The 15,668-nt window shown below is 37.8% G+C and overlaps 2 protein-coding genes across 6 annotated transcripts in view; one reads left to right on the top strand and one right to left on the bottom strand.

Annotated features, from left to right (window-relative positions):
- LOC105224932 (calcyclin-binding protein) overlaps window positions 1-15,668 on the bottom strand; it is a 233,180-nt gene that overhangs the window by 5,013 nt on the left and 212,499 nt on the right. The window lies entirely within an intron of this gene.
- Window positions 1-15,668, top strand: part of LOC105224934 (GAS2-like protein pickled eggs) — a 147,013-nt gene that overhangs the window by 3,051 nt on the left and 128,294 nt on the right. The window lies entirely within an intron of this gene.

The following is a 15,668-nucleotide window of genomic DNA, read 5'->3' as shown; positions in this document are numbered from 1 at the left end:
AAATATATAGATGAATGAATGTGGTGTTTGTGTGAAAAGGTAAAGAAGGCAATTTGTCACAAGTTATAGATGGGCTTATCACGCCAATACTTTGTGTATTTATGTGAATAATATAAACATACATATGTACATAATATATAGCACATATGCACGAAGATAGCGTAATTTCGGTTCCGTGTAGGGGTCGGGGACGACTACGACTACTTACTTAGTGCGGCGAAAAAGTGTCTGACAACTGCCAATTGGTTTTTATCGCTGCTGTTTGGTACCGAAAAGTAGCAAAAAGCCAGTAAAGAAGGAGGGTATTGATAAAATAATCTTTTGTGTACATTGATATTCTCATATATGTACATATGTACATACATATGTGGATATACATATGTACACGTATGTAGGTTTAATAACATTTTTAATATAATGTTATCTAAGTAGCAACTGTAAGTCCTTACATTGCATGTAAACCAAAAAATAAAATATTTTGAATTTAAAATCGGTTATTAAAAAAAATTTATAAAAATATTTAGATATGTATGTGTATGTATATTAAAATACAAAGAAATAATTTTAATTATTACGTAACCAATTATCCAAAATGGTATTAATATAGTTTGTTTCTTCCTCGATTAAAGGACAAACAATGAATTAAGCTAATAGACGGGCGTGTCTGCTTACTATTTACTTCTTTTCATGCGATAAATATGCACAGACAGCTGTGTTCATGCAAATAATAATGCTGGTTCTAACTATAAAACAAAAAAATCAAGTTTAAAATGAAAACTATGAATATAATAACATACAAAAGTAATTTTTAGCTTTTTCTACGTAAATATTATATGTATATACACATTTTTGAAATATAAATTTCACTGAAAAGTTATTTCGAAAAATGTTATTTTGTATACAATGTTTTTTTTTAATCAATTGATTATAGTTTTCCTGAAGACTTAAAAAAATAATTTCGAATTTTCGAACAAGAACTTCGAATTTTCGAACTAAATTTTCATAATCATATTTTGTAAACTGTTATTGTTTGTATTTATACGACCAGCCAAATTCTTTTTTCTCAAAAAAAAACGTCAGTTTTTTAACTTAAAAGATTTATTTAAAAGAGTTTAAGAGAATTCATGAGAATAGTAGTGTCTATTTTGTTGTAGAAAAAAAATGAAAAAAATCCAGTTAACGATTAAATTTTTAAATACTACATAAATGATTTCTACTGATTAATATTTGGTTGAAAAGCCTTTATTTTTTAGCATAACCATACACCAACGTTGCATGTAGTCGATTAGAGCACTACAACGCTTCATAAGGATTTGAGCCCATGTCTCCGTGACCACTACTGGAATTCTATCACTAGTAGTATTCTACTTGATAGATTTGCTGTTGTTATAACTCGTTTAACATCTTTTCATAAATTTTCGATTGGAATTAGGTCCTAGGTCAGGTGCTTGCACTGGCCAGGACATTACGTCGATCCTTACAGACCAATCCTAAGTTTATTTGGTCGTACGTTTTTGTTTGTTATCCTGATTAAGCGTGCTTTTTATAGACATTTCCAAGCTGGCAATGCTAACATCACATCTTTCAATTGTATGCACCCATTTTTGAAAAATATATTTTAACAAAATGTTGTTTCGAAAAATTTTGTTTTGTGCACAAATTTTATTTTTCTAGAAAAGAAAAATATCGGGTTATTTTTTTCCTAAAGAGTTGAAAAAATAACTTCGAATTTTCGAACAATAATTTCGAATTTTCGAATAAAATTTTTTCAATGATATTTTGTAAACTTTTATTGCTTGTATTTCTAAGATCAGCCAAATTCGTTTTTCTCAAAATAAATGTCCATTTGTTTCCCCCCAGAGAGTTAAAGAAAGAGAATTCCGAATTTCCAAAATTTAAATTTACCAAAATTTTTTCGAACATTTTACTCTTTAATCGTTCTTCAAAGTCAATATTCTGGGTTTCTTGAATCTCTACCATATTTTTGTATGATCTTATTCGAATCGAGTGCATTCGTTTGTTCTATACTTTGAAACCCATACTCTATATCTACATTTATATAACACTATTTGTCCTGACATCATCGAAAAATGTGTTCTGCTTAATATCAAGCATGATTCATGCGAGTAGGGCCGTAAAATTCGCAAACAAAAAGTAAATACAAATATATATACATATGTAAGTATGTATACATAAGGCCATATGATATTAGTTCTACCATGCAAACATATGTTTATCTATGTATTCGTGCGTGCGTATTTTATGCATAAATATGTATATGCTTGCACATACATACAAACATATATCATTATTTGACAGCGATTTGTCATGCCACCACGTCCGTCGGTTCTTGCTACAAACTTTGTTTTCGATCAAAAAAAAAAAAGTCAAACAAAACACAAGAGTTTCTTTGTCGGCGCTCCCGAAGAGGTGTCGGAGACCAAAGGAACTCCCGTCGAAAACAATAACGACATGAAATTTTACCACAGTTGCACTCACTGTTGAGTCATTTCCACGAAAAGCCGAAAACATTCATGCATATGTACGTGTGTACTTATGTACTATTGTATAGCTTTGGTCGTGCCACGGCTGCCGTTTCCAGGTTTCACGTTCTGTTTTTCACGTGTGCGCACTTTTCACATTCAATCGCATGTCTGCAGAATAAATAATTCCCTAATGACTAAAAGGAGTTGAGAGTTTGAATTGCGGCGGTCATTGATTTTTCCAAAACCATTTATGGGTAGGGTCGAAATATGTGTATAATGTGTGTATATTTACATAAGGAAGCGTGTGAAGAGCTAGACTTTATTAGAAACGGTAGTTATAATATTTGTACCTAGTCAATCGCAATAAGGAAGCGATTGAGAAGGCTGCTTTGAAAGGCTGGACAGTTAGTACTTAATGGCGTTGCCCTCTCTTATTTATGAGAGCTCGTACGGACTTAAAGTTAGTCAAGAATTTTTTAACTTTTAAGATCGAGTGGTCGAAACTTTGCGAATTCAAGTTTTTACAATAACTACGGAGTATTGAACATGTGCTCAGTAGAGTCTTCTCTGATCTCTGATGATTTCTTTGATGAACTATTTTTACCAACAGATTTTGCTGGTATTTTCGACAGTATGGCGTTCTTGGGAACGAAACCAGTTGAGAATGTAAAACCCTGTTACGTACGAAAGCATACAAAATTTTAAGGAACTGCGTTTGTAAATCTTCATATTAACGTCACAGAGATCTTAATAACTCTAGTGCTTCGGTTTCACACATTTTGTGGGATGATATTAATATAAATTGCATCGTAAACTAAGGTTCCAATTATCGAGACCATAATATCTCAATTTTAATCAAATTTTGTCGCTAGAATGAGTAAAAGATGCGATAAGAATGTTCGCCCCCACTGGCAATGTATGCAGTTTAGCCTAAGATAAATTATCTTCCATTGCCGAGTTCAACGCCTGCACGCAATATGCTTACATATGTACATACATACATATGTATACCATATATTCCCAAGCAATCTATTATTACTGCACTTCGTGTCGTGGTCTCCTCGAAGACTGTGCGTAATTTTCTTTGTTTATTGATATGAAAATTTCGGAAAAATCGCTGAAGTTCGCGTTGCTGACTCGATTTTTCAATTACTTCAGCAATCGGCAACAAAGAAAATGCACGCGTTCATAAAGAAAAACTGACTAATCAACAGTGAATTTGCCACGTAATTTTGCTGCTTTCCCCTCGAAATTCTTAGTCATGACATCATCTCTGATTACAAGAAGCACTCGAAGCATTGAGTTCCAACACTTTCATGACCAACCGCGTTGGTCGCCGCCAGCCAGTCATAAATAAATAAAGTAAATTGTATCACAAAAAAGTTTCAGGCAGACAGCCACAGTGGCAGTCAATTAATTAGAACACACAAGGCCATTGTCGCTGTCATTAAAAGAAATATACAAAAATTGGAGACACAAAGGAAAATTTAATAAAAAATTAAAAAATTAATAGTGGAGTAGGAAAAACTGGAAAACCGCCTGTCAAACAATAAATTGTCAACAAATGGCTTAATTGTCATTGTCAGCCACAGTTGCAGATTCTATGGTAACACATGTGCGTTTGACTGACAAAGTGAAAAAAAACTCACCTCTGTTTGACATCTTATTTTGGACGTTCGTAAAACAGACGCCCATTATTTGACATTTATTGTCACGCCAAAAATCTGTTGACTCGTCGAAAAGTTGAACACATGTGTGTGTTCGTTTGTGAATTGGACTAACGAGTGTTTAAGTGGCGTCTGCGGTCTTCCACATACTCACACATATGAGTGTTATTATTATTTCAATCGGCATGTTGCAACATTGCTCAAAGAAATAATTTATGTTCTAATAAGCCTTCGCATGCGTAACAGTTGCACAACTTTATGTTTTCATTAACCCTGTCAACCGATCGCTGACATTTGTTGAGGATTGCTAGTTTTCACAATACCTAAATACCGCGGTTTATGGGGATTGCACGGTGGGGTGCGTGTTAGTGACGAAATACGGGCATTTTGCCATTTTTCGACAATTTGCATCCGAAATTCTTGACCTACAACACTGTGATACGTCATTTTGTTTATTTTCGTTTTTTTTTTTGAGAGAGATTGTGGGTGGGTGTGGAATTTCTCACACACATACATACATATTTAGGCGCATACTCATTTATTTGCCGGCGCTGACATTTGTTTGCGCTCATCAAAAGCGACGTTGCTATGCGCTACTCAGCAAAATGTCCACACAGAATATGATTCATACGGAAATAATGTAATATATAGGTCGACGAGTGGTATGATTGCTTTGAGTCAGTGCCATTAAATTCAAATTAAATTAGTTGTGCTCAGAGTTAATTTAGTAGTTTGCTTGAAGAGCGCGTAGAATGTTTGTGTTTGTAGAATATATATAATATATTTTTGTTTTAATTTATCATCGAAAGCAGCACATAATTTTTGGAAATTATTCTAATGCATCTACTCATCTATTTTTAATAACACGTAAAATATTGGTATTGTTCTTGGTATTCTGATCGCAGTACTCTTCTACTTACTGAGGACCGACAGCAATTAAAAATAGACCAGTTTTGGTTCTTCGTGATGGAGTTCAGTTACTAGGTCCATGAGGAGCAGGTCCTTTAGGATGCCTGCGTTTGATGTGAATTTTGACAGAGTCTGTGGTCTCACTATCCATACCTCCTCCAGTGTATCACACCGTGAGGACCCTAGATACTTACAGCGTAGCCTTAACAATGCAGGACAACTGCACAAGAGATGCTCGATTGTTTACCCGGTGCCTTGCTCTAGACATTTCCTTCAGTCTTCTCGATTTGTCAGCCGCATTCTGCGGGAGTGTGTCGCTACCCGACAGCGGCTAGTTAGGATTCCGATCATGTCCCTACAGTCTCTTCTTCCGACTATGATTTTGCATATGATTTTTGCAGTTTTGCACTCAGGTAGCTCGATCGGGTTTTGATTTTTTTTACCATGCTTCTGTCGAGATCGTCCTATAGGCAATCCATGGGTTTCGCAATGCTGATCAATTTTCGGGTGTTAACCGTACATCACTATTTCATTGCCTTGATGCCTTTGTGGCCTGGCATCCAGTAGAAGTGAAATTGCTTGCTTCTGTGAACACTTTCCATTGCTGCCCTGCTTCCCAAGACACTTCTGGCCGACATGCGATACGAGTTTACAGCCCTTGATTGCTGATTGGCTGTCTATGTAGATGCTGCCTCTGAAATTGCCTGCACGTGCATTAGAGGCCAGCTTCACGGCTTTCGCAAGACCTCAGGTTGGCATAGACCGCAGTAATCTGGCAACCAGAGGGAAACATAACTCAGCTTTTGAATTACTATGATGATTTCAATAAGGGTAGTTGATTTTGCGTTTAGAAATAAGTAGATGTTTTCGAAGTGTTACCGAAATCGCACTGCAGGACTAATAATAAACACTGAGTTTACACACGAGTTCGTTGTCTTAGTTCAACTTCCAATCGGCTGCGATGTCTTGTCGGACCTAATTGACCCTTTGCTCATTCTTGCCTTTTTTGGGCGAGAAAACGCCCGTGTGTGCTAAAAAGGACTGGTGTCACTAAAACACACCACTTCTTTCTAAAGCAATAGCTGGGAAAGCCAGCCTCGCAGATTCACCAAGTTTCAGGCAGAATTTAATCGCGTACCTCTGCTCCAACGAACGCTGCATTTTCGGTTACACCACTTACTGAAACATGTCGAGCGAAAATGTTTATCCTGACTCTCTAGGAGCTCGGAGACAATTGACCAGCCTTCGTTAGCTAGGAACGCCCTTTACCGAATACAGTCGCTGCGGACACGCTCCGAAGTGCAGCCGCGGTGGAAGAAAATCAGTCCTTTACTTTCCGGACAAACCCTGTATTTAGCGTAGACTATAGTTAGAAAGCTAGGGTCCCGACGATTTGAGCGTTATAATTAGATGTCTTCAACTCGTTGGATCAAAAATGTTCAGAGTTGTATGCCTTAGTACATATCTTTTTCGGGAAAATGTAATTATCGTAGTAATATTCGAAGGAATTTGAAAAAACTTCATATTTTGGGTGCTCATCAATTCTAGGTCTATCTTTCACGAATCAGAGAACGGTCTCCATCTACAGCATTGTTCAACGAAAATGGACATAACCTCAAAGAAAGATTTTTCTAAAAAAATCGAATGATTCTTTCAACGCTAATCCCTCTCACCTGAAAATCAGTAAATAATGCATGCAACTAAGACATTAATATGCAAGAAGTAGTCGTGTTAAATGCATAAATTGCCGGAGGCTTAACGTCTGTCGCGGACATCGCTTTACAAATTCCGGAACTGTCACACGTAATTCACTTGCACTTGCAAAATTATATTGTCATGCAGACGAAATAAAATCGCGAAAGAACACATACACACATACACTCAAGTACTTTGCATGCTTTCATGATTTGTGGGTATGAATTATCGAAGCACTGTGAGTGAGTCGTATCCGCTTAAGACTCTGCGAGAGATTTATAGCGGCGTCTTCGTGCAAAGGCATAGTTGTTGGTAATAGAATTTATGCAGTGAAAAACTACTCAAACAAACACCCACACATACACAAGCACACATATGCCAGCATAAGTTTTCGTGTGCATTTAACCACCACCCAGTGAAGCATCCCACCGCAGAGCGCTTTGCGTGCGACATTAAGCCGCATAAACGTCAACGGCAAACATGAAAATTTTATGAACATAATTTCCATGCGATTCATTGCCCAAAGGCCATTAATTAAACAGCAGCAACATGCCACAAACGCAACGCGCCTTGCAACTGCGTGTAGTAGCACACGTCGCCGCAGCCTCCTTCGGCGCATTGCTTAGCAATAGATGTCCCATTCACGAATGCACCACCGCAGCCAGCACTCCTGTGATTGCGCTTCTGTTCCTGCCACAGTTTGAGCTTCTTGTGTGTGTGTGTGTGTGAGTGGTGTGGTTGTATTTGTTCTTCTGCTTACTTAACTTCACTTATTTTGGGCATTTCTAATTTTAAATGCGACGTTGCATTGAAAATTCGCGCTACCAGCCCTCACGTCAAGCAAAGTGCTGTGCCTACAAATGTAAATAAATGCACTGTGCCCACACACACATGCGCACATACATATGTATGTATATAAATTAAGGAATTTCAAACTTTCCTAATAAAGAAGTGTACTTCTTCGAGGTTGCTGAAATGGAATTTCCAATTTGTGTCGCTTCGAAGAGCTGCTGCTTTCTGGTATGCACATAAAAATGTCTGTTTTCAATTTAAGGCAACATCCATTTTATTGTCCAAAACATAAATTCTCCGTTAAATTAAATTATGTGCGTGCGTTCTTTTGTTCTCTAATCCTTTGTTCTTTGGACAGAAATTACAGAAGTTTTGGTTGAACTTCGGGGTAAACAGTATTAAGAGTGATATCTAGATATAAAATATATGGACTGTTGTCTCCAAAAATTTTTAGTATATAGTTTCTGGGTATGGATACTGTCTTCTGTGTCAACAATTGTCCGCCTTTCAGCTTTATGCCACATTACGGAAGATAAATCCAGTGCAGACTTAAATCACGACTAAAAGTGGCGCAACTTCAGTCGAGCTTTTCAACATAAAGGTCTTATCAAAGAGAACGACGCTATGTTCTTCTTCTTCAGTATTGGCGTAGACACCGCTTACCGTAGCCGAGCTTACAACAGCGCCCCAGTCGTTCTTCCTGTTCGCTGTTTAGCGCAAATTGGAGATTCCAAGTGTGGCCAGTCCTTCTTCATCCGGTCTTTCCAACAGAGTGGAGGTCTTACTCTTTCTCTGCTTCCCATGGCGGGTACTGTGTCGAATATTCTCAGAGCTGGCGTGTTTTCATCCATTCGAACGATAGGATCTAGACGCTGTTTCTTAATTCGCAGAATGTCAATGTCGTTGTGTTCTCATACAGCTCATCATTTCATAAACTGCGGTATTCGCCATTGTCAATGCGAAAAGAACTATAAATCTTCCGCAGAACCTCTCTCTCTCGAAAACTCGTAATGTCGACTTATCAGATGTTGTCATCGGCCATGCCTCTGTTTGGTCTTGGTTCGTCGAGAAAGGACTTTACTTCTCAATTGCCTTCTCAGTACGAAAAAACAGCTGTTGGAAAGAGTTATTCTGGGTTGGATTTCGAGGCTGACATTGTTGTTGTTGGTAATATGTGTTCCAAGATGGACGAAATTATCTACGACTTCGAAGTTATGACTGTCAGCAGTGGCGTGGGAGCCAAATCACGAGTGCGACGACTGTTTCTTTGATGACAGCAGATATTTCGTCTTGCCCTCGTTCACTATTATACCCGCTTGCTTCGCCTCCTTATACAGTCTGGATAAAGCAGAACTAACAGCGCGGTTGTACGTACCCTTATAGAAGATGCTACCTTCTCTATTTAGTTCTTCGGTACGAATTATTTTCTTCAAGATTACGTTGAGTTGAGTTTGAAATAGATCCGCGATCCATTCTGTGAGTACTTGGAGTAGATTTGTGTGCGCTGAGTAACTCGCGTAGTCAAAATTTTGGTCGGTCATTTAAAAGTCTCACTATGTTGATTTTAGGCAAAATAGATACATAGATGCTTAATGGTTATTGGCAAAATGTTTACACGATTCCCATACTTCTCACTCGCCTTCATGCAGTATGTAGTATTACTCTTCAGTTGAGGTCGCGCATGCGCGCTCTAAATTCGCCTTACCAACTAACAGTCACAAAACAATTCCACCTGCGACGCTCAAAGTGTTAGCACTTAATCGCAAAATCATCGATTTTATTTGGCCATTTCATGTGTAAACGCTGGCAATTGACCAACTAATTAACGCCACGAAATTGATATAACCATGGCCAATGACCGAGTTACGTTACAAGCGCGCTCGTGTATCTTTAATAAACGGCATCTTGCATGGAAAGCGCAATTTGTTTTGGCCTTTTCCAACACTGCACGGCGCATGAGTGCGACAACACGCAACACAGCAACAACTTCGTGGCCACTAAATCAATACGAGTACTCATAATACACTCTGTACCCGCAATAATAATGTCGAATGCATGCGCTTAAGCCGCCGCAAATGGTTAATAAAGAGGTTTTAATTTACGAGCATTAAGTCAGCACTCCATCCGTTGTTGTTGTTGTTGCACCTTTTTGTGTTTTCGCGTGCGCCTATATTGGGTTTCAATCAATCGTCGTCATCGTCGGCGTTGTCGTAATTTTTATCGGTGGACGCGATCGCGTCACTTAGACGAGCATGAGTACGAGAACAAAACAACGGCGACTAAGTGCGTGCACAGATTACCAAATGCCGAGAAGGCGGAGTGAGTGCACGAGTTGCGGTGGCGGGCGGCTGTTCGATCGATCGGTCACTTATTGACGCCACGACGCATAGTAAAATTCGATTTGATTTGAGAAATAGTATGTAGGCACAATTGTGAAAACACAATAAATAAATTCATAATGCTTATTTTATTCTTCATTTAGATTGTCGCTCGAGTATATAAATAGATAGTAATGTGTGTGTGATCATTTTGCAATCGTTTAATTGAAGGTCCGCTGAGTGTTTTATTGATTGCTAGGCGCTTTTTCCATTAAATAGTGCGTATTAATTTGTTACATCAACTTTTCAAAATATCAAACGATAGAATTGAAATCGTGAAAATGCCATTTAATTAAATATCTTCCTTTTAAGGAAACGGAAATTTCGTGCTTTTTACGAGTGGGCTATTTATTGCGCTCGCTGACCTGACCATTCCGCTATGGTAGGGCATGACGACGGCAATTAATTGGAACAAGATCAATGACAAACGTGCGTTTAGGCACATTTATTTTGTTTGCTTAGGCTTCTGGAATTTTAATTAATTTTTTGAGCCTCTGATGTGAAAAACAATTCTATTAAACGTTAAATTTGCGTCAAGGTTCCTATTTACTGCTACAGCTTGACAAGAACTAACAATTAATTTAATTATAACTGTAGTTCGTGTTGGTGGTCTTTAGTTCTTTGGATATACTGGGCCCTCCAATAAAAGTTGCCCTTCTTGTTTAATTGACACAGAAGCGAGAGATGGAAATAGAGCGGAAGTGACTGAAGGAGTTAGTAAATTTACATACTGTAGACTTAAATCATGGGACCAGATAGGTAAAAGCAAGGCATATTTAGCTAAAAAGCTACCTTGTCGGTTCAATTTCTTGAAAAACTAGCTTTCTATGAGATCATAACGGAGATTTGAGCTGACAATAGTGTGAGTAACACTTTAAGACTTCGATTGTAATGTATCAGTCAAGATTCATAAACGAATTTTCTACAAGAATCTTGTCTCGTTGTGAATTTTTTGGCGTTGTTTTTTTACGTAGCGGGTCTCAAACCCAGCGCACAACTCTGGGTAGGGATTGTTCGCCTTCTCACTTTAGCTCGCCATCAAAAGCATGTTCTTTGACCACCCAGAGGATACTTCTATGACCGGCAGTCGTGAACTGCTTGAGCCATATGTAAAATAATCGTTTCTGGCCACCCCCAAGTGAATGGCACTCAGAGAACGTGTGTGAAGTTCTACACATGACTCCATCCTCCAGTAACGCCTTACTTATGCCGATTTGGAAAAGGCTTACGGTGATTCTGTTTTATCAAAAACACAAGCTCACGAGTGGTACAAAGCCTTCAAAGACGGTCGGGAGATCGTTGTAGACATGCCTTATTTTGGACGCCCTTCGACCTCTTCAACTAATGAAAATATTAAAAAAGTGATGGATATGGTGCTTGAAAATTGTAAGACAAGTGTTAGAGAGATGGCAAGAGAGCTCGACATCTCTCGTGAGTCTGTTCGAATGATTTTGGTGGATATTTTGAGTATAAAATGCGTTCTTGCTCGACTCGCCCCGATAAAGCTGAATTTTTTCAAAAAAAGGACCACAAACCGGTCTCATTGGAGATGGTGATCGTGCGAATTCCGAACCCACATTCATGGAGAGCATTATAATTGCCGTTTTCAGTCGATCGAAGAGATAAAACAACATTTGCTGAAAGAGTTGAAGATCATCCCAAAAAAGTGCTTATGAAAATGTTTCGAGGACTGGAAAATTCTCCGCAGTTCCCCTCTGTGCGGTACAAACTGACCGATTGAGTATTAAGATCGCTTTATACACTCTAAGAAGTGCACTTATGAAGGCTTCGGTGTAGCTTCGGTGAATTCTTTTTCTTGTTTTTTATTAGAAAACCGAACTGGGCACAGCATAATGACAAAGACTGCTCGCCTTTCACACAAAAAGATATGTGTACACTGCTTTACAAATGTGGTTACATGCAATTGTTTTGTTTTGATGTTGTCACTTGAAGAGTATGCATGTTTTCCCCCGCCTTCCACCGCGTGTTTAACCCAAATTCACCGATGCTGCCACACTTCTTCCACGCCTAACATATTTACATACATACATATGCATGTATGCAAATACGAGCTTAGTATTTGAAATGTTTGTAGACTTGAACTTGTGCGACTGAATCCACAAATCACACATTAGCATCTTTGCCAACTTCGCCGGCATGCGTGACTTTGGCACTCACTTTGCACGCGGTCGGCGGTATTAATTGTCGGTATGTATGTACATATGTAATTGCTTGTTGTTGGCATGTCGACTTGTCGGTATAGTTGCCTGCTGAGGATGCACTCAACATATTCGTCAAAGATTGCGATCACGCTAAACGCCAATATCCGGCACTTTAGTGTATTTATCGGTCTGCAAAGCCAACCAGCGGCTGACCATACGTCTACGTCGTCTAGTATAGCTCTCGCTCTGCCTGTTTGTCTAGCACGTTTCATTAGCTATCTTTGTGGTCGGTAATATACGACTTCGTAGCGACTAACGTCACATTGGTCGCATGTCTGTCGCACGCTTTTTCCATGCCATTGCCTCGGCCGGAGATCGAAGATGCGCATATCCTCTGCTGTGGTTTGCTTGCTTGCTTGTTGTTGTTGCTGCAAATCACCAAAGTCGATCTTGCAATTCAACGTACACGCACATTAGCATAATTTCGTATTATTATCTCTTTATGCCGCCCATTCGCACACACATTTGTTTTGTTTTGTCTCAATAACATTTCAATGCAAGTAAATGACGTCTGTTGGGTTCTGTCTACAGTTTCATGGCAGGCTAGTCTGTGTTGTTGGTCCAGTCGTAGTCGATAACAATATTTGGATTAGTGGAGAGTTGGACTTGTAGCCTTTGGCTATTGATTTTCGGATGTTCGTAATTTTAATTTTTTCAATTGAATCATCAATCCAATATAATCAAACTTTTTTATAAGAGTTGAAAAGTCTGTAAAACTATACAACGATTAGAACATCTCTCACTCACTCAAATTTTGATAGAAATATTCAGAGATTATAAACTTGTTCGTTGAATAAAAATTTCTTTTCCAACCTCTCCAACTCTTTAAATTTCTTAATTAGCCATCCTTCCAGGGTTGTCGATTGTCGTGTTTGGTCCACTATTCCTCAACCCAATACCTCTTTGAAGTGAATGTACCATAATGACTTGTGTAAACGATAGATCTCTAGATCCACTTTTTCACTTATAATGTAATATATGGCCTCAGTTCCTGTGCATCTACTACTAATGAGTGATTCATTTCGAGGTTCCAAGCTTTTTTAAAGAAAAATCACAGAAACTTCTAATTTTATGGAGAATGTTTATTATTATTCGAAAGAACATTCTTTGCGATTTAATTTCTGAAGATTATTTGTTTCAAACGTTAGCCGCGGTTACGTCTCAGATGGTCCATCCGTTGAGTCCAACTTTCGATGACTCGTTCGAACATTTCGACTGACGAATAACGCGCGTGATATTTTGCTCCAAGGCCTGTTTGTTCTCTCAATAAATCTATTGATTGATGCCATGTGTGGGAATTGTCGCCGTTGTTGAAACCAAATGTCGCCGAGATCACTAGCTTCCATTTCAGGCATCAAATAGTTGGTGATTCGCGACAAGGGTCATCATTGACGTCTTCACTGGCATCATTTTTGAAGAAATATGGACCGATGATTCCACTGGCTCACAAACCACATTAAACCGTTATTTTTTTGGGTGAAATTGCAGCTCTTGAATCTCTTCAGCTTGCTCTTCGCCTTAAATGCGCAATTTTGCTTGTTTATATACCCTTTGAGCCAGGAATGGGTCGCTGAACAAAATTTGCCTCGACGTCGTATCCAACTTTTCAAGAGCCCACAGAGCGAAGTGATGTCACTTGGGAAGGTCGAGTGGCTTCAGTTCTTGCGCAAGCTGTTTTTACGCTTTCAATCTAAGATCTCGACGGGAAATGCGCCAAGTCGTTCATATGTCAGTCCGAGTTGCTGCGAACGACGCCGAACCGACTCTCCACGGTCTTCGTGTACATTCTCAACTGCGGCACTTTAATAAGGTATCCTTATATTAACTGATCTATAATTTAACTCCAATAAGTTTAAAGTTGTAGTTGTTGTTAGTTGTAGATGGAGAAGAGTATAGAGCAGAAAAGTAGAGAATCGAAGAGAATTGTAGAATTTGCCAATAATTTCTCTTGCCTTATTTTTTAAGAGTTTTTTGTTGTTCTTTCTTTCTTCATTCGGCACATTGCTAATTTTCTACGGTGACCATGAGATCAATATATTTTATTGCTCGATATAAATATTAACTTTCTCACATGTATAGGAGTACATAAGGCGATAGTGAAATCAAAATTTGATAATTTTTCCACTACGGAATTGAAAAATTGTAAGAACTAATCAAAATTGGCCCTGAAAGTGGCCAAAGAAACTATCAATAATGATTCTTTTATTTCATTTTTATCGCATGGGGATTTCTTAGTTAGATAACAAAAAGATCAGTTATTGAATTTTAGCGTTTTTATTTGCTTTTTGAGTAAATAAATATGTATGTAATTCAGCAACAATTTTACAAAAACAAAATAAGTTAGGTGTTAAAATGTAATAACTTTTACACATCGTACATATGTATGTACTATGAGTGATAAATTAAATACATACAGATATGCATATGTACATAACATATATCAAACATACATACATACATATGTACAAGTGTTTGTCTCGCTTCACACCTGTTATTACCTTTTCAACAATTTGTTAACGCATATTTTGGCGCCTTCAACTCCACACTTGAATCGAGTGCGGTGTAAAGAGCAAACAAACAGTTGCATTCATAAGCATGCTGAGACGCTTACAAACACACAAAATAAATACATACATTTGTATAGTGAGTGATCAATCGTTAAGCAACCTATGTAAATAAATATAAGTACACTTACATGTATATTTGTATGTGTATATTTGTCTATCGCGTTTACCTTTAGGTGGGTGACTCTTTGACCGCAATTCAACTGTTATCGCAAGCGAGTTCTTACAGCCCTATTTATGCCAACCGACAGTTTTAGATAACAAAAATATACGACTATTTGCAGTTAGATAAATAGTTACTAATATGCTATATTTATAAATACATACATACATATGCATATGTTTGTATTTGTAAAAGTAAACTTAACAGCAAAGCGAATTGAACACATAATACCTTGTCTCAGTTAGTAAATAATAATAAATTACAAAAAATATGTCAGCGATCCCACAACTGTCATGTCATCCATCGTGGTTGCAGTGTCTCCACATTCGGTTTTATCAATTTGGGCTAAGCGTTTTACCAATTAGTGTTAGCAGTTAAAAAAGTACTGTTGATTGCCAAAATGCTTTTTACAGCGGTTAGTAATTGAAATAGAAAAAAATCATAAAAATTATTTATGTTTCGCTTTGAGGTTAGTATCATAGTGGTTTTTGGGCAGAGAGATAGTAACGGTGCTGATTAGCTGTCACTCTTTAACTTTGGAGAATTGTTATGACTCATCGTTACGAATGTTCACAACTAAAGGGAAGTGTAAATGTTAGATATCTGAAATTATAAAAAAAAATTAAATGTAAAGGTAATCATGTGGCAATGAGAGGTTGCCAAGGTCTTTTTTAATTAGATCGTAAAGAGTTCAATATGAACTTAATATAATGTTTACATGCCACACATCGGTTTTTTCGCCAATTATTTTTATATTTTTCTCCATAATTGAATCATCACTTGTATGCAAAT

The sequence above is a fragment of the Bactrocera dorsalis genome, chromosome 4, assembly GCF_023373825.1.
Source record: "Bactrocera dorsalis isolate Fly_Bdor chromosome 4, ASM2337382v1, whole genome shotgun sequence".
In the NCBI taxonomy this organism is placed as follows: domain Eukaryota; kingdom Metazoa; phylum Arthropoda; class Insecta; order Diptera; family Tephritidae; genus Bactrocera; species Bactrocera dorsalis.
This window is presented reverse-complemented; position numbering and strand designations above follow the sequence as displayed.